The sequence below is a fragment of the Camellia sinensis genome, chromosome 1 (assembly GCF_055761805.1).
Source record: "Camellia sinensis isolate YWXY chromosome 1, ASM5576180v1, whole genome shotgun sequence".
Lineage (NCBI taxonomy): Eukaryota > Viridiplantae > Streptophyta > Magnoliopsida > Ericales > Theaceae > Camellia > Camellia sinensis.
In genome coordinates, this window is record NC_138961.1 from 17,934,455 (window position 1) to 17,957,647 (window position 23,193).

General features: G+C 39.4%; 1 long non-coding RNA gene and 1 pseudogene across 2 annotated transcripts; one reads left to right on the plus strand and one right to left on the minus strand.

The window, feature by feature from the left end:
* Positions 1-10,602: 10,602 nt before the first annotated feature.
* On the minus strand, positions 10,603-12,446 carry LOC145791924 (UDP-glucosyltransferase 29 pseudogene; annotated as a pseudogene). Its single transcript, XR_014331210.1, has one exon. The product of XR_014331210.1 is annotated as a UDP-glucosyltransferase 29 pseudogene (transcript).
* A 1,480-nt stretch (positions 12,447-13,926) lies between these two features.
* LOC145789583 (uncharacterized) lies at positions 13,927-21,742 on the plus strand. The gene is made up of 3 exons (XR_014327637.1): positions 13,927-14,028; positions 14,675-14,744; positions 21,206-21,742. It is a non-coding gene; the product is annotated as an uncharacterized LOC145789583 (long non-coding RNA).
* The last annotated feature ends 1,451 nt before the right edge of the window (positions 21,743-23,193 follow it).

The following is a 23,193-nucleotide window of genomic DNA, read 5'->3' on the forward strand; positions in this document are numbered from 1 at the left end:
GTTTGAGGCTACTTTTACCAGTCTGTCTAGGTTTGCACCTGAACTGGTGGCGTCTGAGGAACGCCGTTGCTATGAGTTTGAGCGGAAGTTGAGGCGGGGCCTCAAGTTGAGAATTGGTGGGTCTTATATTCGAGAGTATAGACACCTAGTGGACGCTGCAGCTCATATGGAGCTTATGATGCAGGAGGAGGATGAGGGTCAGAGAGGCTCCAAGAGGAGCCAGGATAGTCAGGGTGATGGCAGGAGGCAGAGGGGTTCTAACCCTCAACAGTCGCAGGGTGGTGTTGCTAGATCGACCTTCCCAGTGCCGAGTGCAGGCTCCGGGAGAGGTGGTCAGGGGGATTTCACCTGTTACAAGTGTGGCCAGCTGGGTCACAAGGTATCTGTTTGCCCGCAGAAGGGTGGGGGTCAGAAAGCTGCTTCTTCTTCAGCTAGACCGCAGAGTCAGAGTTTGGGCAGGGGGCAGCTCTTGACTTGTTATCAGTGTGGACAACCTGGGCACATGAAGAGGTTTTGCCCACAGTTGAGTGCCACTTCGGGAGCGTCTGGTTCTAGGCAGACGCAGGGTTTTCAGCCAGCTCAGTCTGTGCAGGCCTCGAGGGCCAATCCGGGAGCTTCGTCATCCCAGTCTGTGCAGCAGTCTTTTGCTCCGAGAGGTGAGCAGGTAGACCAGGGGCCTACGGGGCGCGTGTATGCTGTTACCGCCCAGGATTTAGTACCGGCTCCATCAGTAGTGAGAGGTACTTTTCTGTTTTGCAACTCGGTTGCTAATGTGTTGATAGACACGGGTGCATCTCATTCTTTTGTATCTGCTGCATTTGCATCTGTTTTGGAATTGGAGTTAGCACAGTTAGCATCTCCTATTTGTGTGGTATCGCCTTTGGGTGGTGAGTTGATTCTGAAACAGGGTGTTAGAGGATGTGATATAGAGGTCGCCGACTATAGGCTTCCTTTTCCATTTGTTGTCATGCCCATGAAGGGTTTTGATGTTATTTTGGGTATGGACTGGTTATCGTCATACCGGGCTGTTATTGATTGCTACCGCCAGAGGGTTACATTGTGTACCTTGAGCGGGGAGTGGTTCCATTTCTTGGGAGACCGGGTTGGTAGTGTTTTGCCACCGGGGTATGATTCGCGAGGGCGAAGTGAGCTTAGTGGTTTGCTTGCTAGCTCTGAGAGTAGTGAGTGTGATGAGACACAGATTGTATTACCGAGGGTGGTTTGTGAGTATTCGGATGTCTTTCCCAAAGATCTTGTTAGTTTGCCACCTCACCGGGAGATAGAGTTCTCTATTGATTTAGTGCCTGGTACGGCGCCGATTTCTATGGCACCTTACCGTTTTGCTCCAGCAGAGTTGGTTGAGTTGAAAGTTCAGCTCCAGGAATTGCTAGATAAGGGCTTTGTTCGCCCTAGTGTTTCACCGTGGGGAGCACCGGCCCTCTTTGTTAAAAAGAAAGATGGTGCCTTGAGACTGTGTATAGACTACCGGAAGTTGAATCGGGCTACGGTTAAGAATAAGTATCCTATGCCCCGTATAGATGATTTGTTTGACCAGTTGAAGGGTTCCCGTTGTTTCTCTAAGATAGACTTGAGATCGGGTTACCATCAGTTGAGGGTCAGGGAGGAAGATATTCCTAAGACGGCATTCCGTACGCGGTATGGCCATTATGAGTTTTTGGTGGTGCCATTCGGACTTACCAATGCACCGGCAGTCTTTATGGACTTGATGAACCGGATTTTCCGGGAGTTCTTAGACCGATTTGTGGTTGTTTTCGTGGACGATATCCTTATCTATTCGTCTTCTGAGGAGGAGCACGAGGCACACTTGAGAGTGGTGCTTGAGTTACTTAGAGCCCATAGGCTGTATGCCAAGTTTGGGAAGTGTGAGTTTTGGCTGAGGGAAGTCAAATTCTTAGGCCACGTGGTATCCGGGGAAGGGGTGTCTGTTGATACATCCAAGGTTGAGGCAGTGCAAGATTGGGCACAGCCTAAGAGTGTGTTTGAGATCCGCAGTTTTCTGGGATTAGCTGGGTATTACCGTCGGTTTGTGAAAGATTTCTCCAGGTTAGCGTCACCGTTGACTAGACTGACTCGGAAGGGAGTCAAGTTTGTGTGGAGTGAGACTTGTGAAAAGTCGTTCCAAGAGTTGAAAATTAGATTGACCACCGCTCCGGTGTTGATTATTCCGGAGAGAGGGTTGGGTTATGCTGTATATTGTGATGCCTCACGAGAGGGTTTGGGTTGTGTGTTGATGCAAGAGGAAAAAGTGATAGCTTATGGCTCACGTCAGTTGAAAATACACGAGAAGAATTACCCCACACACGACCTAGAGTTAGCAGCAGTGATCTTTGCCTTGAAAATCTGGAGGCACTACCTTTATGGTGAGAGGTTCGAGGTATTCTCGGATCACAAGAGTTTGAAGTATCTGTTTACACAGAGAGACTTGAATCTGAGGCAGAGGAGATGGATGGAGTTCATCGAGGATTATGATTTTGAGTTGCATTATCATCCGGGAAAGGCCAATGTTGTGGCCGATGCCCTTAGTAGGAAAACCATTAGTGATGTAGCTTGTATAGCCATCCGGGAATGGGAGATGTTGGGAGCACTTGGCGAGTTTGATTTGCTACTGGGCGAATCTGTCGAGGCTGCGGCCTTGTTTTCTGTCGTTGTGCAGCCTACACTTGTGATTAGAGTGTTAGAGGCACAGAGAGGTGACCTCGAGGTAGAATCCCTCCGAGAAAAGATCTCCAGTGGGAAAGTTGAGAAGGGTTTGACGGTATATCCCGACCTGAGTGTGAGATACCGAGACCGTTTGTTTGTACCGGAGTCTTGCCGAGAGGAAGTACTCCGAGAGTTTCACCATTCGCGCCTTGCGGTGCATCCGGGAGGTACTAAGATGTATCAGGATTTGGGTCGCCAGTTTTGGTGGCGGGGTATGAAAAGAGATGTAGCTGTTTTCGTATCGAAGTGCCTTACTTGCCAGCAAGTGAAGGCTGAGCATCAGAGGCCAGCGGGTTTGTTGCAACCCTTGCCTATTGCCGAGTGGAAGTGGGAGCATGTCACTATGGACTTCGTGGTAGGTCTTCCGAGGACTCAGCGAGGTAGTGATGCTATTTGGGTGGTTGTAGACCGGTTGACTAAGTCGGCGCACTTTATTCCTATGCGCGTGAGAGATTCGGTAGATCATCTTGCCGATTTGTATATTCGGGATGTAGTGAGATTGCACGGGGTCCCAGTGACGATCGTCTCAGATAGAGATCCTCGTTTTACTGCTAGGTTGTGGCAGAGTTTGCAGGGTGCACTGGGCACTAAGTTGACCTTTAGTACGGCTTATCATCCTCAGACTGACGGGCAGTCCGAGCGTACTATTCAGATCCTCGAGGATATGCTTCGGGGTTGTGTCCTGGATTTCAGTGGGACGTGGGAGAGGCACTTGCCATTGGTAGAGTTTGCCTACAACAACAGTTTTCAGTCTAGCATCGGTATGGCACCGTTTGAGGCCTTGTATGGCCGACCGTGTAGGTCTCCAGTTTGTTGGGCCGAGGTGGGTGATGCACCTTTGTTGGGTCCGGAGTTAGTTAGGGAGACGACGGAGAAAGTTGAGCTTATCCGTAGGAGGCTTGTTACAGCCCAGAGTCGACAAAAGAGTTATGCCGACCGTAGGAGGAGGCCTTTGGCGTTTGAGGTAGGTGATCATGTCTTTCTGAAGATATCACCTAGGCGAGGCCTGATGAGGTTTGGGAAGAGTGGGAAGTTATCCCCTCGGTTTATTGGTCCTTTTGAGATCCTTGAGAGGATAGGTGAGGTTGCTTATCGGTTAGCCTTACCGCCGCAGTTATCCGGAGTGCATGACGTGTTTCATGTGAGTATGCTTCGGAAGTATGAGCCAGATCCATCACATGTGTTGGATTGGACTGATTTAGAGGTAGATGAGGATGCCTCGTATGAGGAGAGACCGGTTCGGGTCTTGGATAGGCGGGATCAGGTCCTGCGTGGCAAGACCATTCCTTTGGTGAAAATCTTGTGGAAACATCACGGAGTGGAGGAAGCCACTTGGGAACGTGAGTTGGAAATCCGAGAGAAATATCCGGACTTGTTTATTGATATGTAATCTTGTATTTGAATTTTACATTTTGTTGAACTTAAGAGCTTTTATATATGTCTTAAGTTGTGAAACATTGAGAATGTTTTGATTATTGGTAGTATGTTTTGGAACTTGCCTCATATGGAAGTTGAATGTAACATTATATCTGTTGAATATATTGTTGAAATTGGAAGGATAGTGCATAATGTTGATGCATGTTGAAAGTACATATGTTGTTTACATATTGTGATATGTCTCTTGTTTAAGGGATGGGATGACCGGTAATGGGTCGAATTGTTGAATGTTAAAATGTAACATTGTTTAAAATGGAGGAAAACTTGTTTTTGAAAACTTGTGTTTAATTTCGGGGACGAAATTCTGTAAGGGGGGGAGGTTATAGCGATCCCGGGTTTACCCTTGTTATACCGTGATCCGGACATGTGTCCGTGGATGTTGGTAGTTGTTTATTATCTTGTTTACATCCTTTCTTACTTTGTATTTGAGTTATAGGATGTGTTGGGCGGGTTGGTTACAGGTTGGTTGAGTTTAGAAACCAAAACTAGTTGCCCAGATTTTTGGCTTGTCTGCTCGAGCGGAGGTGTTGGCGCTCGAGCGGGGAATACATCCATCCAGTATCTTGTTGTGCAGTGTTGTGAGCTCGAGCGTAGGGTTGGGAGCTCGAGCGGAGGCCTGGTTCTGCAAAAGTGCTGAGCGAGTGCATTCTGCGCTCGAGCGGGAGGTTGGCCGCTCGAGCGGAAGTCTGTGAGTGGACGCTCGAGCGGGGTGTTTTACGCTCGAGCGGAAGACTGGGTTTAAGTCCCGAAATTGTAACTTTTCAAATCACTTTTTACTTTCTCTTCTCTCTCTTACTTTTCCAAAATCACCATTGTTGAGCCTCTCACTCTAGACTCTACCTTCTCTCTAGGTTTTGATCTAGTAGGAGTGATTTACTCACCTTTGGCCTTTACAAAAAAGTTGTTGATCGTCGAGGGCTTCATTTTAATCTGAAAATCTCGGGTTTTGGAGCACGTTGGGTTTTGTCGTCTTCTCCTTTGGAACTCCGAATTTGAGGTAGGGATAACCTACTCCTCTCTATGGGTTTTGTCTTTAAATTTTGGTAATTTGAGATGTTGGGCTTGGTTTGGTAATTTGGTGAAAGTTTGGGACTTTTGCGTAATTTTACAAAAGTTGGGGTTTTATTCATAATAAACCTAGATGCATGTTTGGCAAGGAAAATGGAATTAATGTTGAATCATTGATGAAAATGGGACCTAAGGGTTGAAATGTTAATTATGGGAATTGACCTAATTACATTGTTTAATTAATTGGGATAATTAATTGAGAGGAATGAAGGAATGAAATGTTGATTGAATATCCATTGTGCATTTATTTTCTGTTTAGAAATAACTGCTTTGGGCTATCGGTGGAGGATAGTCGTGATTGTTGTAGACAATGCTTGATGATTAAGTAAACTGAAACTAATCAATGGAATGTGTCATGGAACTTGACGGTTGATAGAATACATTAAATATGTGTATTGTGTGATTGTATATAGAACCAATGTGTTTATATACGTTATGTGTAGAGGAGGAGATAGGGGATGTATTCCGCGGTTTAGGGGAAGATAGGGGATGTACCTCTAAACCGGATAGGTATTGGGAGGAGATAGGGGATGAACTCCGTAGACAGAGCTCATATGCTTGTCTAGAGAAGTGAAGATAGAGCTCATATGCTTATCTTTGTGAAGTGTGGATACAGCTTGTATGCTTATCTGTGGATATTGTTGATATACATATCTGTTGTAGAGTGTGGATACAGCTTGTATGCTTATCTGTGGATATTGTTGATATACATATCTGTTGAGAATGTGGATATAGCTTTTATGCTTATCTGAATGTGAGATATAGTTTTTATACATATCTGTGGAAATGATGATAGAGCTAGCATGCTTATCTGTTGAAAAAGGGAAAATGAAAAGCAATTGGGACTTGTAAGTCGTTGACATAAATATGTAATTTATGTGATTGTATCAGTGTTGACCAACTATCAATTGCTAATGTTTTAGTCATTGTCCATGGTTGGTTTAGTGTATTTCTACTGGGCTGTGGCTCACCCTATATGGGAATATCATTTTCAGGTGCAGGAAGCATGCCACCTCCAAGGACATAGCTGGGAGGCTAGTGGCGGGCATAGTTTTGTCGTTTTACTTTTGATGTATTACATGTAATTTCAAGCCAAGGGCTTAATGTGTAAACGAGTTAGAACTCTTTGTTGTAACCAAGTGTTAACTTGGAAAGCTGTAAGCCCGTAGGGCATTTTGTTATGAGGTTAACATGTAATACTTATGTAACGAAACTCAATGAAATAAAGGAATGTGGTTAGTTTATATGTAAATGCTTGTCTTATCTGATGGGTTTAATGTTATTATTTTGAGGGCGTTACAATTCTAGTATGAGAATGAACATTCATGATCATAGCTATCTGTAAGTTGTTATTGTTGGAGATCATGTTGAGATCCCTACTGGACTATATGTTCATCCCACGTTGTTGAATCTTTTTCAGGTGATAGCCAGGATGTTCTACAAGGTTTTGGATCTTTTTATTTGTTGGCCACGGGGCCTCTTTTGTGTTGACGGAATGCCATTTTTGTAAAAAGGGTTATACCCTTCTTCTTGACTTTTAATGATGTAAGCCCAAGGGCAATTTATTTAGTATACTCATATTGTATTTACTTGCATACGAATGAGAGCAATGTTATTCACTTCTACAAGTTGAATATACGAGTTTATTTCCGCATGTTATCTCTGAAATGGAATTAAGTAAATGAAATTGGTAATATTTCGAGTAATAAAAAGTGGGGCGTGACATATACATTCATATATATATATCACAGACATCCAAGCATAAAATTCAAAGTTGTATATGAAATATGATCAAATGGGTAATTTTATTTTATTTTATTTTATTTTATTTTTTTGGGTGAACTGATCAAATGGTTCAACATGGCGTATTCTCGCCCCAATATTTCATGAGTGGGCAAGAGAAGACGGGAAAAATATTAAAGAATGTTAAAAAGGAAAATTTTCCAAAGTACTAAAAAAAAAAAAAAAAAAGGAAAAAACGGAAAGAATGGATCTAAAACATTAAGGAGGAAACTGAAGAGTTGAAAACGTTAACCACCTCGCACTACAAAAGAATACACTTTTGGCAATTAAAAGAAATTTAGTGGCCAAAGATTAACATTTTAGCTACTAAAAAAAATTTGGTTTGGTTGACAAAGATACACATTTTAGCTATTAAAAAAACTTTGGCTGGCAAAGTGCAATCCTTAATTACTAAAAATAATTTAGTCGATATTTGTTTTATTTTTGACGACTAAAAATAATCTTCTTTCATTCGCATTCCTTCACACAAACCCAGCCCCAAATCGACCCACTCACCGCTATTGACGATTGACTGTGATTTTGATGGTTTGATGATATTGATTCATGATTAATGTTCTAGAAGTGGTGAAAATGTTTTTGCGAATTGTGTTCTGCATTTATGTTAGTGTTTTTGCGAACTGTAACACTATTCATCTTTCTATTTTAATGCTCTTTCAAGGTGGTCGGACAATCTGGTATGTAGATAGCTACTGCCATGCTCATTTGTCTTACAAGTTGTGCCACTGTATGTTTCCATGTTCTTTTTCTTTTATTTAATTTATGTGTAAATTATGTGCACCTTTTTGCTAATATGCCTCTGAAAATAGAAAATCTGTTGGTGTCTCAACCATGAATAAAGAGGCATTCTAACTACCAGCCACCAACACTAAGCTACAAAATCTGGAATGGAAATTTATACTCTTGCTTTAGTAACAAATGATGAACCTTACCAAAATTACACAAAAGAAATCTAAGACTACTTTCAAAAGGTGTAGTATAGCCATCAGTTCTAAGTGGTGGTGATTATTGCAAAGTTGTTGAGATATAGAAGGAGCTAGAATTGATTCTGTCTCATTAGAGAAACAAAGGCATATCTCTATTGACAACTTTCTTTCTTTACTAAGTTTGAGTTCGGCTCGTTTGATTATCGATCTCGTTTATTGAGTTCGATCTCGACTTGATAACTAACTGAGTTCGAGTTTGGCTCGATAAGATTTTTTTTTATATTATTTAATACATACATAATGTGTTTATGCTATTATTTGTATATATTTAATGTCTCACAATGTTTTAATTTTCTGGACTCGATTTTCTGAAAATTGAGTTTTTTTATTCTTCATGTTTTTTTATTTTTAGTGAATTATTTTAAAATTTTAAGCAATTTTTTTACTCTTTTAGATGCACCTTACTTATATGTATTTAAAAAGTAAAATATATGTAAAAAAAATATTTTAAAAAATTAATAAATACACAAGAATATTGACTTTTGAATGATCCTGGACTTATGCAATACATACTTAATATGGATGTTTTTATAGTGTGAGTTATTACATATATGAGAATGTGTTGGCTGAGCCATGAATGCACAGCTCATTAGACAATCTTTGCAAATTTTGCTTCCGCAATTTGACCCCTTATTATTAAATATGATTTGATTTCTGACTGAGGCCACAGGTAATCTCATGATTACTGACCGGTTTTGACTCTAATCCATAGGGGTGGGTTTGGGTCATGACATGGGTTGTTCTATCTTGATATTTCCACGAGTGATCTAGAGTGCTGTCGGTTCTGGTCTGGTCTGGTCTGGTCCTGGGCTGTCCTTTCCTGCCTTTGGGTGTTAATAAATTCCCTTATGTCCTCTATAGGGAAGTCGGAACTCTGGGCTGGACCTGACCTCCTTAGATGTTTCCCTCATGCTACTTCCCTTTTATGTAGAAAAGGATCTTACGTCGTCTGAACAGGCGTAATCCTTTGTTTGATATTCCTTTCGTTTGGAAAAGGTCTAGCGTTGCCCTTTAGATCGGGGTAAACTACTCGCCATGTGATTGGTTTCGCCAACCCTACGAGTTAGTGCGGGTCTCGGGTTTGCCTCCGTCCATGTCCTCTCCTTAGATCGTTGTGACTGCCTCCTTAGGGGGTGCCTCATTTTGCCCTCGAGGCACCAGTGCTTGATTCTGGTCTTGCTTCAAGGTTCTGACTTGGTCAGCAAGCTCCTTAAGTTGCTAGTTCATGTCACCTATGGTTCAATCACGGCTGGCCAACTCTTGCTCCTAATTGTTGCTCTCTGAGTTTTCAATGGCGAATAAGTTTCTCTCTTCTTGTTTGCGTCGTTCCTATCATGTTCCGACATTCAAAGGGAACCTTCATTGGCTTGGGGAGAGGTTTCCATCATGTTCATCCTTAATAAATAGGTTGGCATCTTTCACCGCCATGGATAATCTAGAATCTCAGCAAGTGAAACTAGGCTTTTGGCTGTAAAATTCCCAGAAACAGTGCCAAATTGTGGTGGGTAAAAATCAAACAACTTAGGCTGCGGTGGTGACACGACGGAGATAACCCGATTCCTGACTTGAAAAACACTTGGATAAAGGTAAAAAAGGACAGCTGGAGCAGCTTGGGAACCCTCTGATGCCTAAGTCAATGACGAAGGTGTAGGATTATCTTAGTGAGGTTCAGGTAGAAGTTTTTGCATATCTCCATTGTGCTGATTGCTTTCCCTTTTATAGCTTGTTCCTACTAACTGTTGTTAACTGTTAGGCTTCTCCCCACTCCTCATGTCAGCCCCTTTTCGTTAGGGATTGTGCTCCACTAGATGCGGATTTCTAGGAGTTGCTTGAACCTAAAATAAAGAAATGTGGGTTGACTGGGTCTGCGCCCTTCTTGAGGGCATTTTCTTCCACCTATCTTCTGTCCTAAAACTTCCCTGGCCTAGTCTGGTCTTGGGCTATCAGGCCAGACTCAAACTATCATAGGCTGACTTTCCACTTTGTTAGCGATGCTGCTTTCCCTCTACCAACCCAGGAATTCCAATCTTGCCTTATGTTGACTCCTTTTTTGCCTTCCACAATTATATATCTATCTCTTTTAGTAAAATAAAAATACCAAAAGTAATATAGATAGTGTCTAAATATAAAAAATAAATAAATAATATAAAAGATATTACAATATTATTTTTTCACTTATATGACTAAATAATTTTTGATGAAAAGGACATTAAGTTATGTTAATTACAACTTTAATGCAATCTAATATAATTATGTCAAATTTGTAAGCTCATTATATTTTCTTTAAATTTAAAGTGATGTCAATGTAGAAATTGTTTGAAACTCACAATGTAGTATAATAACTATCAACTTTTGATTTGTTATACATTCAATCATATAGAACCTAACTCTCTTGGCACATTATTATGAGTGAATTTGTATCTAAAATTGTGTATTTCTAACATTTATCTTTTCTTTTCTTTTCTTTTTTCTTTTTTTTGTATTTCATTTTATTAGAGTAATGCTTCACTTAACAACTTTTATACCATATTTAGTATACCACCTCATGTGTCAATACTACATTAAAAAGATGAAACAATTACACCAATGATAGTGAAGCGGTAAATGTAGATAAAAAAAAGAGCAACCAAGTCCAATACAAGCACAACATGATCGAAAACAATATTTGTTGATCTTCTACTCGTATACAACCTAATCAAGGATCAGTTTGTATACCATACGACCCAATAAAAATAAAAATAAAAATAAAAAATAAAAAAACTTTTTCAACCCACTTAAATATTTCAATAAAATTGCTCTACTAATTTTTGAGCAACTTCACATCCTTACAAAGCTGCAGCAACACTTCTACTGCCTCGTCTATCTCTTCATCTCCTTTCATTCTTATTTTATCCCCAAAAATTCTCGCTTTAATCCTTATGTCCTCTCCACTTTTCTCCACCACAACCTTCCTTATTACCTGTGCTATCTCTTCTCTGTTGAGTCTTCCATTGATGTCTCTGTTGACCTCCGCAGCCACACCAACCTCCTCCACTAGTTTAGCATTCAACGGCTGCTCATATTGCATGGGTATGGCTACCATTGGAACCCCAAACTTTAGGCTTTCCAATACTGAATTCCATCCACAGTGACTCACAAATCCACCAGTGCTTGAATGGGTTAGAATTCTTGCCTGTGGAGCCCAACCCTCCACAACCAGTCCTCTCTCTCCTACCCTGTCAATAAACCCCTTAGGAAGTGCTTCTTCAAGCTCAACTTTCTCTACCTCAGGAAACCTAACAACCCATATGAAATTAACCATGCTAAGCTCTAACCCATGAGCTATCTCTTCAATCTCTTCCTTGGACATAAAATACTCACTCCCAAAAGAAACAAACAAAGTGGAGTACTCACCCTTGTTGTCAAGCCATTGTATGATCTCAGAGTGCTCATTTTCATCATCATCAATGCCTTGAACAAGTGGACCAACAGGGACAACCTTCTTCTCACCTATAACCGGTAGATAATCAATGTATTTACCTTCAAGCTCTCTAAAAGTGTTGTACAACATAAAGTTGCAAGATGGTTGATCATTTACAGAGGCAACTTGTTTGTCATTGTATTCTTTTACAACAGTCTCAACAAAGTGGCGAAACTGCGTTTCATGGAATCCCTGCAGCTTAATTGCCGGAAATGGGAATTCAACACTGCCACAGTGCTTAATCATATGTTGGCCAAAAGAAACCACCGTGGCTCCGGTAATCATGAGCTGGACTGCGGGAATATCAAACGACAAGGCAGTGGATTGTGCCCATGAGGGGCTGACGTCATAAATTACAAGATCTGGGCTTAGTGTGTTGAGGATGGTGGAGAAGCTTGTGCTTGCCATCTCAAAGGCTGTTTTGAGAGTGGAATTGAGATGGATGGGGAGGCCATTGGTGGTGTGGTAGTGAGGAGGGAGCTCAGGCAAGGATGGAAGGTGGATTTCTACAAGTTCAATGGAGAGAGAGTACTTGTCTGTGATTCTTTTCTTGATGGATATGAGATTGATTGGTGTAGAACAGAAATATATGTGGAAGTTTTTGTTTGTGAGTTTCTTGGCAAGCTCTAGGAAGGGAGTGATGTGACCTTGGGCTAACCATGGTAGCATTAGGACATTCATTTTGCTCTTTTTTGAATCCATGATCTCTTTCTCTTTGGTGAGGCTTTTTGTCGTGGTGAATGTTGATGCACTCAATGATATATATGCATGTGGACAGCGCCGGCTCAACCCATGTGTAAAGCGAAAGTTCAAAGTTTTTTATTTATTTATTTATTTTTAATATGTTTTTTAGTTGAGAGCATATTGAAATAGTAAATCACTGGGTCCCTTTGATTTAGTTTTAGAATTTTGATTTGGGTGTATAGTTATATTTTGAGTTTTAAATTTTTAAATCATAATTTGGAAAAAAAAAAAAAAAATTGTTTGGTTATGAGTTTTAAAAATAATTTGGGGATGATTTGTATTTATTTTTTTATTTTTTTTGATTGATTGGTGTATAAAATGTGAAAGAATGTGAGAGGAGAGATGAGAGAGAAAAAGTGATTGATTAATTGATTAATAATAATAATAAAATAAAAAAGAGAAGAGAGGAGTTTTGAAAATAATTTTGAATTTTATTTTAAAATTTTATTTAATTATAAATTTTAATCCAAATCATAATTTAAAAATAGTGTTGGGTTTTGAATGTAGAGTTTTAGACAAACACAAATGACCCCCAATTTATTTGAACACAAGAAAAAATATATTTGTGGTTAAATAGATTTCAATATCAAACAAGAAACACGTGTACATGTAGGGTTCACAATAAAAAATACAAAAAATGTCGTGTATATTTTTTGTCATAATTTTTAAAATATAATGAATTCTACATATGCATATAACATTTGTTGTTTGAGTATACATAAAAAAATAATAAATAATAATAAAATCCATCCGACAATATATAACCTCTTTTTTGGCTTTTATTTTTTGTCGGCTATATGGAGCCTTTTTCCTTTCTTTTGTCGGTAAAGCCACTGTAACTTCTTTATAATTTGAAAAAAGCTACTGAAACCTAGTTCTTTTGGTTTTTTTTTTTTTTTCTAGTTGTCTGTATGAGACCTTATTTCAAAATGAGGCCTTTATTAAAACAGCGGCCTAAAGTAGGTGCTTCATCGGCTTCCCTCTTGAGCCGGCCCTGCATCGGGAAAATCCTACCACTACAACAAATCGTACATTTGGCGACTAAAATTGGCGACCAAAACAATTTTAGTCGCCAAAAACAGGGTGTTCGGCGACCAAACTTCCATTTTTAGTCGGCATTCATTTAGTATTTTTAGCTACCAAAGTTTTTAGTCGCCATACAGTGTTATTGGCGACTAATTTGTTTTTAGTCGCTGCTTTGAACCACTTTACGCTACCAAAGTTCAATTTCGTCGCCGTATGATAACATTTCGCGACAAAAACGTTTTGTCGTCAAAAAAATGGGAGAAATTTTTATGCTTTTTGGCGACCAAAACAAATATTTAGTCGCTGAAGTTTCGAAATGTTTTTTTAGAGGGAAACTCATTAATATTGGCGCCTACATTTAACAAAGGATTATTTGTCTTCTGTTTGACACACACCACAGAGCAGTCGATACCAAAGCTCTGCGCCGCTGGCCACCGTCGTTCATCACCGGCGCTCGCGACCACGAACATTGCAGTCCGGCCCACCACTGATTACAGGTATTTGTCTCTCCCTCTCTATCGATCTGTGTCTGTCTGTTTGTATCTCTCTCTCCCTCTCCATCCCCGTGGCTCACGTGGTATTTCTCTCTCCCTCTCTATCGAAATGTTTTTGAAATGTTCTCTCTCCCTCTCTATCGATTTCGTAATCAAAGCTCTGATTAAGTTAGGGCTTTTTCTGATTACAGGTATTTAGGGCTTTTTCTGATTTCGTGAGGTTGGAGAAAGAGGTTGTGAGGGTAGCTTTTTTGTATCCCCGCTTCTGTATCATCCCCGCTTCTGATTACAGGTATTAAGTTTGCTACTTCTTTTCTCCCCCCCTTCTGTATCATCCCCGCTTCTCTGTATCCCTTTCTGCAAATCATCTGTTTCTCAAAGTATTGTAGTTTTTGGGTTTGTTTTTGTGTTTCAGAAAATAAAAAAAATAAACTTCAGTGGTATTTTTGTTTTTGTGTATCATCCCCGCTTCTGGTTTATTTTTATTTTTATTTTTTTGTTTTTTTTTTTTGTTTTTGTTTTCTTTGTTTCATCAAATCACCTGCGAGGGTAGCTTTTTTGTATCCCCCTCCAGGTTGGTTCTTTTACATCTTGGACTCAAGAGGCTTATCTATTTTCAATCCTCTTTATTAGGTTTTTTCGGTATGGGTATACACTGATTACAATCCATCACTCTTGAATTCCAATGCTACTTGTGGATGGCTATACACAGAGCATGTTTGACAACTATTGAAGTTTTATTGCTGATTTTCTTGTCCTACATTGGTTTGAACAAACTCATCTAATTTGGAGTATAGATTAGTCGCTCAAATTGTTTCTAAATATAATTTTTGCTTCCATACACAAATCAATTCAATATTCTGCGAGGCAAGTCAATTTCTTAACCTGGGATTTTTCATCTTTCTGTATTTTTATTTATTCATTTATTTTTTGAGCAGATGGGCAATGTTTGGTTTTGCTGTTGGGATGCTAACAGAGTATGCAACAGGCTCAGACTTCGTTGATCAAGTAAACATTCTTCTCTCCATTTTCGGGATTGTAGACTTGGAGTAACTTATCTGTTTGATTTCCAATGCTACAAATACGTACTCTCTGTTACATGTAATTTCTGTAGTTAAATCCAATGTTTCATCTCCCGCTTTTTTTGAGTAAATTTTCAATTTTCATTTGTTTGAATCACTTAATTATCTGTATTCTCACTATGTACATGAATTTCAAAAAACACAAATTTGTTGTGTGTAATTTGATCATTTATTATCACTGGGTCCATGACACTAGTTCAAAATTAGATCATTTATTTCTTAACTATTGAAAACAGTGCTAGAACAATTGATGTTACTAGACTGACTCACTCAATAATACCTTCCAATTGATAAATGTGCCTGCTTGGATTTATAGTGTTGATTTGCAATGTCATGTGATAAAAAATAAAAACAATAAATTAAAGAAAAGTTGCAATTTTAAATTTATCTATATTTATTTTATGTTTGATTTTTCTATAGTTAATTATGCTGACGGATAAGCATAAATTTCAAAACACCAATTGTCATTTCGATGCCAAAACATTGACATTTCAACTTACAATGATATAAACTTTTTTTAAAAAAAAAAAAAAATGTATTTAGGTTAAGAAACAGGTTGTTCTTTGAATTGTATAGTGTTTTTGAAATGTATCTACTTTTAATGTCTGTCTATTGAAAGCTCATTTATATGTGTATGCTTTTTCAGTTCTCTATTTAAAGTAAAGGAAGATGATGAAGTAGACAATTTAGACATAAAGTTCAAAGTGAGGCGGAAAACAAAGCGTGTATACTCATATCTACCTCCTGAAGTTTGTTTAAAGATCAGTAGATCATTAAAAGTTAGTTTTTTGCTCCATTTTTAGTTGCATTTAACACATGAAACTGTGCTATTGGACAGTTTATTGTTTACTTTGTCTGCTTTACCAGCTTTACTGATGATTTATGATATACTTTTTCCCCACTTTCGGTTTTACTTTGAGAAAAAAAATTCTTCATTTCTTTCATCATACAGTCAAATTATGGAGTAAAATTATTATTGTAAAGTGTCCATCTAAGTTTTACACCATGTAGTAAATGTCTAATATTTTTCTTGAATTTTAAAATGATTTTGCTACTGATTGGAACAAATATATAGAATTCAGTATAATGTTTGTTACATATAAATTATATATCTCCCTGTAAGATGACTTGACATAGAATTGTTCATGTATGTCACATTAGCGTATGCATACATGCCGAGTTACTACTGAAATTAGCCAACTCTATGCAGCTGAGAAATAGGCATAACATCCCGATATGTCATTACTATTTCGGTAAACATCAACAAGCAATGCTAATCGAACCCTTAAACTTACTTAAGCTCTCTTCCATTACAGAGTATTTTTCCAAGTTCCCGTCCATTCCCAGGTTCATCTTTGGTTGATGTGTACTGTTCCAATAATGGATAAGAGTTGGATGATGATACAAGATCGGCTAAAAAGTAAAGAGTATTTAGAGGGTGTTCAGTCATTTATTGAGTTCGCTACAAAGAATTTAGGGCCGCAGGATGAGATCCGTTGTCCTTGTGTTGATTGCTTGAACGGCACAAAATTTAGTCGACACGTTGTACGGTTGCATTTGATTCGAAGAGGAATCACAATTTCTTATCGAACTTGGGTGCACCATGGGGAACATGCTCCCATGTTTCGTGATCATCCTAGTATGCGAAACGATGATACCGAAACCAATGAGAATCGAATGACTGACAATCACGAAAATGTGGATGAACTTCCTACCATGTTAGAAGAGATTTACATGAGTGGTCTCATGGATGATAATATCGACGAAGAACGTACTAGTTCGGAGAGGCACAATTTGTTGAAGTTCATGAAGTTCTTCGATGATGCTCAACGCAAAGTATATCCAGACTGTGAAAAGTTCTCCATCTTGTCCTTCGTAATTAAGATGCTTCATTTGAAGGTGTACAATAAATGGAGTAACAAATCTTTCGACATGGTTATGCAAGTTTTCAAAGACATTCTACCAAACTGTGATGAAACTGTTCCATGGACTCTTTATGAAGTGAAAAAGTTCTTACGTGAATTGGGTTTGGGATATGAGGCCATTCATGCATGCAAAAACGATTGTACTCTATTTTGGAAGGACAACGCCACATTGGAGAATTGCCCTACATGTACGGAGTGTAGATACAAGTTGAACGACAAGACGGGTAAAAAAATTCCACACAAAATACTTAGGTACTTTCCTTTGACACCGAGGTTGAAGAGATTGTACATGTCGAAAAAAACAGCCGCATTTATGACATGGCACAAAGATAAGCGTGTGGATGATGGAGTACTACGACATCCAGCTGATGGTGAGGCATGGAAGGATTTTGATAGGTTGCATCCTACGTTCTCTGCGGATCCTCGGAATGTAAGACTAGGGCTTGCCACAGATGGTTTCAATCCATTCGGAAATATGAGTACATCGTACAGCATGTGGCCCGTAATCTTAATGCCTTACAATCTACCCCCATGGAAGTGTATGAAAGATCCATTTGTCATGCTGTCATTGCTTATTCCAGGACGATCCGCACCTGGAAGAGACATTGATATTTATTTGCAACCATTAGTAGAAGAGTTAACTACTTTGTGGGAGCATGGTGTGCAAACATATGATGCCTTAAATGGCCAAATATTTACAATGCATGCAGCAGTCATGTGGACCATCAATGACTTCCCCGCATATGGTTCCTTGTCTGGTTGGAGTACAAAAGGTTACTTGGCCTGCCCTAATTGCAACATGGATGCTTCATCTCAGAGTTTGCGAAGTAAGATAGGGTATATGGGTGCTCGGCGGTACTTACCTGAGAACCATATTTGGCGAAGAAGTAGGCTATTCAACGGTGAAATTGAGAATCGGTCCAAACCCGTGGAGTTATCGGGAGAACAAATACTCGAGCAAATTAATTTGGGGACGTACAAGCCGTACGGAAAGCATCCAACCAACCAAAAAAGACAAAGGACTGAAAAGCCAACTCCAAACTGGACGAAAAGAAGCATTTTGTTTGACCTTCCCTATTGGAAAACACTTAAGCTTCGACATAACCTTGATGTCATGCACATAGAGAAGAATATATGTGACAGTCTGCTTGGTACACTATTGAACATAGATGGCAAGAACAAGGACACAGACAAAGCACGTTTGGATCTAGAGGACATGCGAATACGAAAGGAGTTACACTTGATAAGGCATGCGAATGGCTCTTTCGAGAAGCCTCCGGCATTCTACACATTGTCCCTGGCAGAGAGACAAGGGTTTTATGATTTCTTGAAATCGATTAAGTATCCTGATGGCTATGCTGCAAATGTATCCAACTGTGTCACTGCGAATGGTGGTAAGTTAGTTGGCCTTAAGAGTCATGACTGTCATGTCCTTCTTCAACGTCTTCTTCCCATTGGGATGCGAGGATACCTTCCTACCGAGATTGGGACCACATTGTTTGAGTTGGGAACTTTTTTCAAACAGTTGTGCTCAAAGACATTGCGGGTCACTGATTTGGAGCAATTGCAAGAACAAATAGTACTTATACTTTGTAAGCTTGAGAAGATTTTTCCTCCTGCTTTTTTTGATGTCATGGTCCACTTGGCAATTCATTTGCCTTATGAGGCTATGCTTGGAGGGCCTGTGCAATATCGATGGATGTATCCTATTGAGAGGTATAACTACGATGGGGGTGCTTTTTTAATGTAAATATAGTTCAATGTAACCATACTAACGATCAGCCTGATGTTTACATGTAGGATGCTCGGACTTCTTAAAGGATTTGTTGGCAATAAAGCTCGGCCAGAAGGTTCCGTTGCCGAGGGCTACATATCGAAAGAGTGTGCGACGTTTTGTTCAATGTATTTGGATGGAGTTGAAACGGTCTTTAACCGGGAAGAAAGGAACTACGATGGAGGTGACAATGGGCCGGGGTTGGCAATTTTCACTCAAAATGTTCGTCCTTTTGGTCAACTCACAAGGGAAATTGATGTGTCCGTAACTGACCGCGAATTCGCTCATTGGTTTGTCCTACACAATAGTTTGGAAGTTGACGAATATCTAGAGTACGATTCCTCATCATACATGCAACATACATCTTGTACACGGGTTTTTTTTTTTTTTTCGAAGTCTTCATTATTCCAATTACTTATGAATTACATTGTATTAAGTAGGGAACACAAGCTCGTGTTGCAACAAACATATGGAAGTGATTGCAACATTGCAACGCGACAATGCAAAGAATTTCCTAAATGGTTCAAAGATCGCGTAAGCTGAAGCTCGTTATTGTATAGTTTGCAAATAATGTTACATTATTCTAAGTTTGAATTAACTTGACATACTTTCTTCTGTAGATGAACCAACTGCGAAATCAAAAGTCACCCGAAGCAACCGATGAGATGTGGTCATTAGCCAATGGACCTAATGCCTTAGTGAACACATATTCGGGATGCATTGCTAATGGCGTCCGATTCCATACTATCGACCGTGATAACCGTCGTAAATGCCAAAATAGTGGGTTGGTAGTGGAAGGCGACCACGAAGGCCAATTGATAAAGTTCTACGGCTACCTTTGTAAAGTGTGGGAGCTGACATATTTGTTTGGACATCGGGTTGTTTTGTTCCAATGTGAATGGTATAACACCGGTAGTAGTCGAACTTTGCGTGTCGAACCACATGTGACAACCGTTGATGTAAGAAGTCGATGGTATAAAGATGACTCGTTTGTGTTCCCAAGCCAAGTTCAACAAGTTTTCTATGTTCCTGATACGAATTTAGGGCCGAATTGGCGAGTCGTAGAAAAGTTTCAACATCGACGACTTTGGGATGTGCCAGAAGTAGATGTGCCAGAATTTGATGACGTCTTGCAAGAAGATGAGACCACTACTGTTGTACCAACTGACCCTATTGATGATGATGCTGTTTTGCTTCGGAATGACATTGAACCTGAAATAATTTCAATGGAAGTTTCGCATACCAAAAAGCGTGTACAACCCGAGGGTGTTATGGATGATGCTTTCATCTGTGATGACGATGATGAACTAACAATCGCGGGTGATGACGAAGAAGATGAGATAGAAATTGATTTTGATACAGATACGGACCTAGAGTTTTAACTCACTTTGTGGTAAAATTACTTTATGTGTTCTCTAAGTACATTGTTGATGAACTTTGTTTGTTTGTCTGTCTTGTTTTGTTGATGTGATGGGGGGCTTTAAGCGATCTTGTTAGAATTTGCCAAGAAAAAATGAAGAACCTGGCTTCGAGCTCGCTGAAGATCCTGCTCCAACTGAGAGAGCTTTATCCTACTTGACTGTAGCTGCTGTACATAGGCCTATATATATATATATATATATATATAGAGAGAGAGAGAGAGAGAGAGAGAGAGAGAGATAAGTTGGTATAGATCCCAAAACTATGAAGATTGTAGTATAAGTTTTAGACAAGTAATGATCATTTGGAGGACTAGTTTATATCATTATCTGCACATTTAATCTGGAAAACTGTTTTTTGAAAACACTATAACAAAAAAACTTAGTAATTGATTGGTTTAAAACAACCCAAAACAGTGTAATGGAAAGACAAATTTTTTTGTTATTTTAAGCAATGAAAAATGTGTTTTATTTATTTGTATAAGATAGGTGAATAAAATCATACTGGGTCCATAGGAATATAGGGTTTGATGTCTAATTCCAAGATAAGGTGTAAAAGGACTTGAATGTACAGTTTGGAGATTGATGTTGCTGTTGATGTTGTTGGGCTTGTGGAATCTAGTTTTCAAATGGGTATTTTATAAAGTCATCATAACCACCCCAAAGACTTCTTCATTTTTCGAATGGGTATTCGAGATACCCATTTGAATAATTAGTATTGAAATGGGTATTTGAAATGGGTATTTTATAAAATCATCATAACCACCCTAAAATTATTCAAATGACTTCTTCATTCTTTGTTTATTCAGTAAATTAGTTTTAAATGTGAGTAGACTAATTATGTCTTGTTTTGTTTTTTTTTGTTCTTGTTCTTCTTCATCTTCTTCTTCTTCTTGTTTGGACCCCAATTTCCCAACTACATTCATATTCTATGGACTTAATACCCTTGTAATTAACTTCCTATACAATTTGTATGAACTTTGGCAGAAAATTGAAAAGCAAATTCATAGTGAAGTCAGATTTATGTATGTTTGCTGCTGTTTACTCATCTGCTGGCAGATTTACTGAAGCAAATTCATAGTGAATCATAGTGAATCTGCTGGTTAATCTTGATAAGTTTTTTTGGTCTGTCTCTGGCTGCTGTCGCTGGTTGTTAATCTTGTCAATCTGCTGGTTGCTTAATCTGCTGGTTAATCTGAGTTGGGATGTTTCTATTCATGGTTAGTCTGCTGGTTACTTAATACAAGGCTCCAACTGGTTACTTATGTAGGTACCATGGTTCCTGGTATGAAGACGGGGCGGCGGAAGACAGCAACAAGTGGCAACGTATTATCAGGCTCTGAAGCATGTCCACCAGCAGTTATTGGCACCCCGTTGACGTTATCTGATGAGACACAGCCACCAGATGATACACAAACAGTGGTGGAGGAGACGCAGCCAGGTGGCGTGGGTAAGAGCATTTCACTTACTTCGTTACAAATTCTTTTTTCCTTTTTCCTGGGCTGCCTAAGTCAGGTCTTTAAGGCAATGAGAACCCCATAAACAGGAAGAAAAACAAAGAAAATGTGAATGCCTTGTTAACCTGATTGGTAAGGAATGCCTTTGTTAATTTGTAGGTTAATCTGTCTGTTAATCTTGTTAGTCAATGTGAATGCCTTAGTTGGTTCAATAAGTGGGAGTGTATGAAGACCTAGTAGTCAATAACTGTTAGTGTAATCGCAATTATAGCTACCAGAAAAATGAAGTCATGGAATCTAATTTGCCACATGAGGTCGATCACTTTTCCAAAAACAGGGGTCAGGATGATGCTACACATACGGAGACAGATGAAAATGGAGATGAAGGTAGTGGAAGGTGGTAAATCTGCAGAGGAGGATGACGAGGATGATGTGGCAAAAAGTGTTGAAGGGTCAATCAATGGAAATCACACAGTGGAAGGGTTGTCAGATGATGTAGATGGAGGTAATGATTGTATGCCTGGTTCAGTGGTTAAAGAGGGTGGTTAATTCAAATTTGAGTGACTGTATAGCCCAGTCCAAGGCTTTGTCTACAGTGGAGAACTCAGCCTTCAAGGATAAACAACAGAGGGATGGCCCATTGCAGAGTGCTACTGCTAGAACAATGAGAAAGGACGAGCTACAGATGAAAGGCACCGAACAGAGGAAAGGAAGAAGGAGGAAGGGTGCACATTCAAACCAGAATGGGCTGTTATTTAATAATTGTCTAAAAAATAGGGCAATCCTTAGAGCGGCAGCAGCAGCCATATCCATATCTTGCTGATGATGCACTTGGGGAGCTCAAGGTTGCTTATGAAGCTCTGAAGGAACACAATATCAGTTCTGAAGCAGCAAATATCGAAGTCATTATTTTATATGAGTTTATAAAGCAACATGTGTGTGATATTGAAGCAAAGAAGGGTGAGCTTCTGGGTCTGTATGAAGCAGTAAGGCAACACAATACTATTCTTGGAGCAGAGAACAGTGAGCTTGTTAAAAAGCTTGGTGACTATCAGCCACGTATTAGTGTATTGGACAGACAGTTGGATGAAATGCACTCAAGTTCAGATGAGATGGCTTCCTCTATCTCTAATCAAGTGGAAGTTCTGCATAAAGAAGTAGCTGAGAGGGCATCAATACTTGAGCAAGAATGGAATTCTACTGTTGGTCAGGTTGTTCAGACAGTCGAGAAGCTTGATGCATTGATCAGGAGCTTGTTTTCCTCCACACCCTCAATTGGCAATCATGATTGCGTAGATATAGGTAGCCGCGTGGCTGCTTCTGTTGATGCTGCAACCAAAGTGATTGACAATCTGCAGGAAAAATTAGAAGCTTCTGGCAAAGATCACACAGCAATGTGCAGTTCATACAAGGACATGATTGAAAAGTTCAATGATTTGCATAGAAAGAATGAATTGGCTATTGGTGTATTACATGGGGTCCATGGTAACCTTCAGAGGCTTGTAAATGATTCATGTCAGCATGTAGAACAAAGCCAGATCATTAACCAAAATGAGAACCTTATAGATCCTCTACATCTTGATAACTATGATACCCTCATGGAGCAACTGGCAGTGCTTCTGGGTGAGAGGTTGCAATTCAAATCTATGAACGATAAACTGAACTTGGAGTTGATTGATATGGCAAAAGAAATGGAGAAACTGAAGAAAACAGGCCTTGATTCAGATACCATTCTAAAGCTGGTTGAAGATGTTGAAGGTGCCGTTAAGCTGAATGGAACTGGCATTGACTCAGAAAAGCT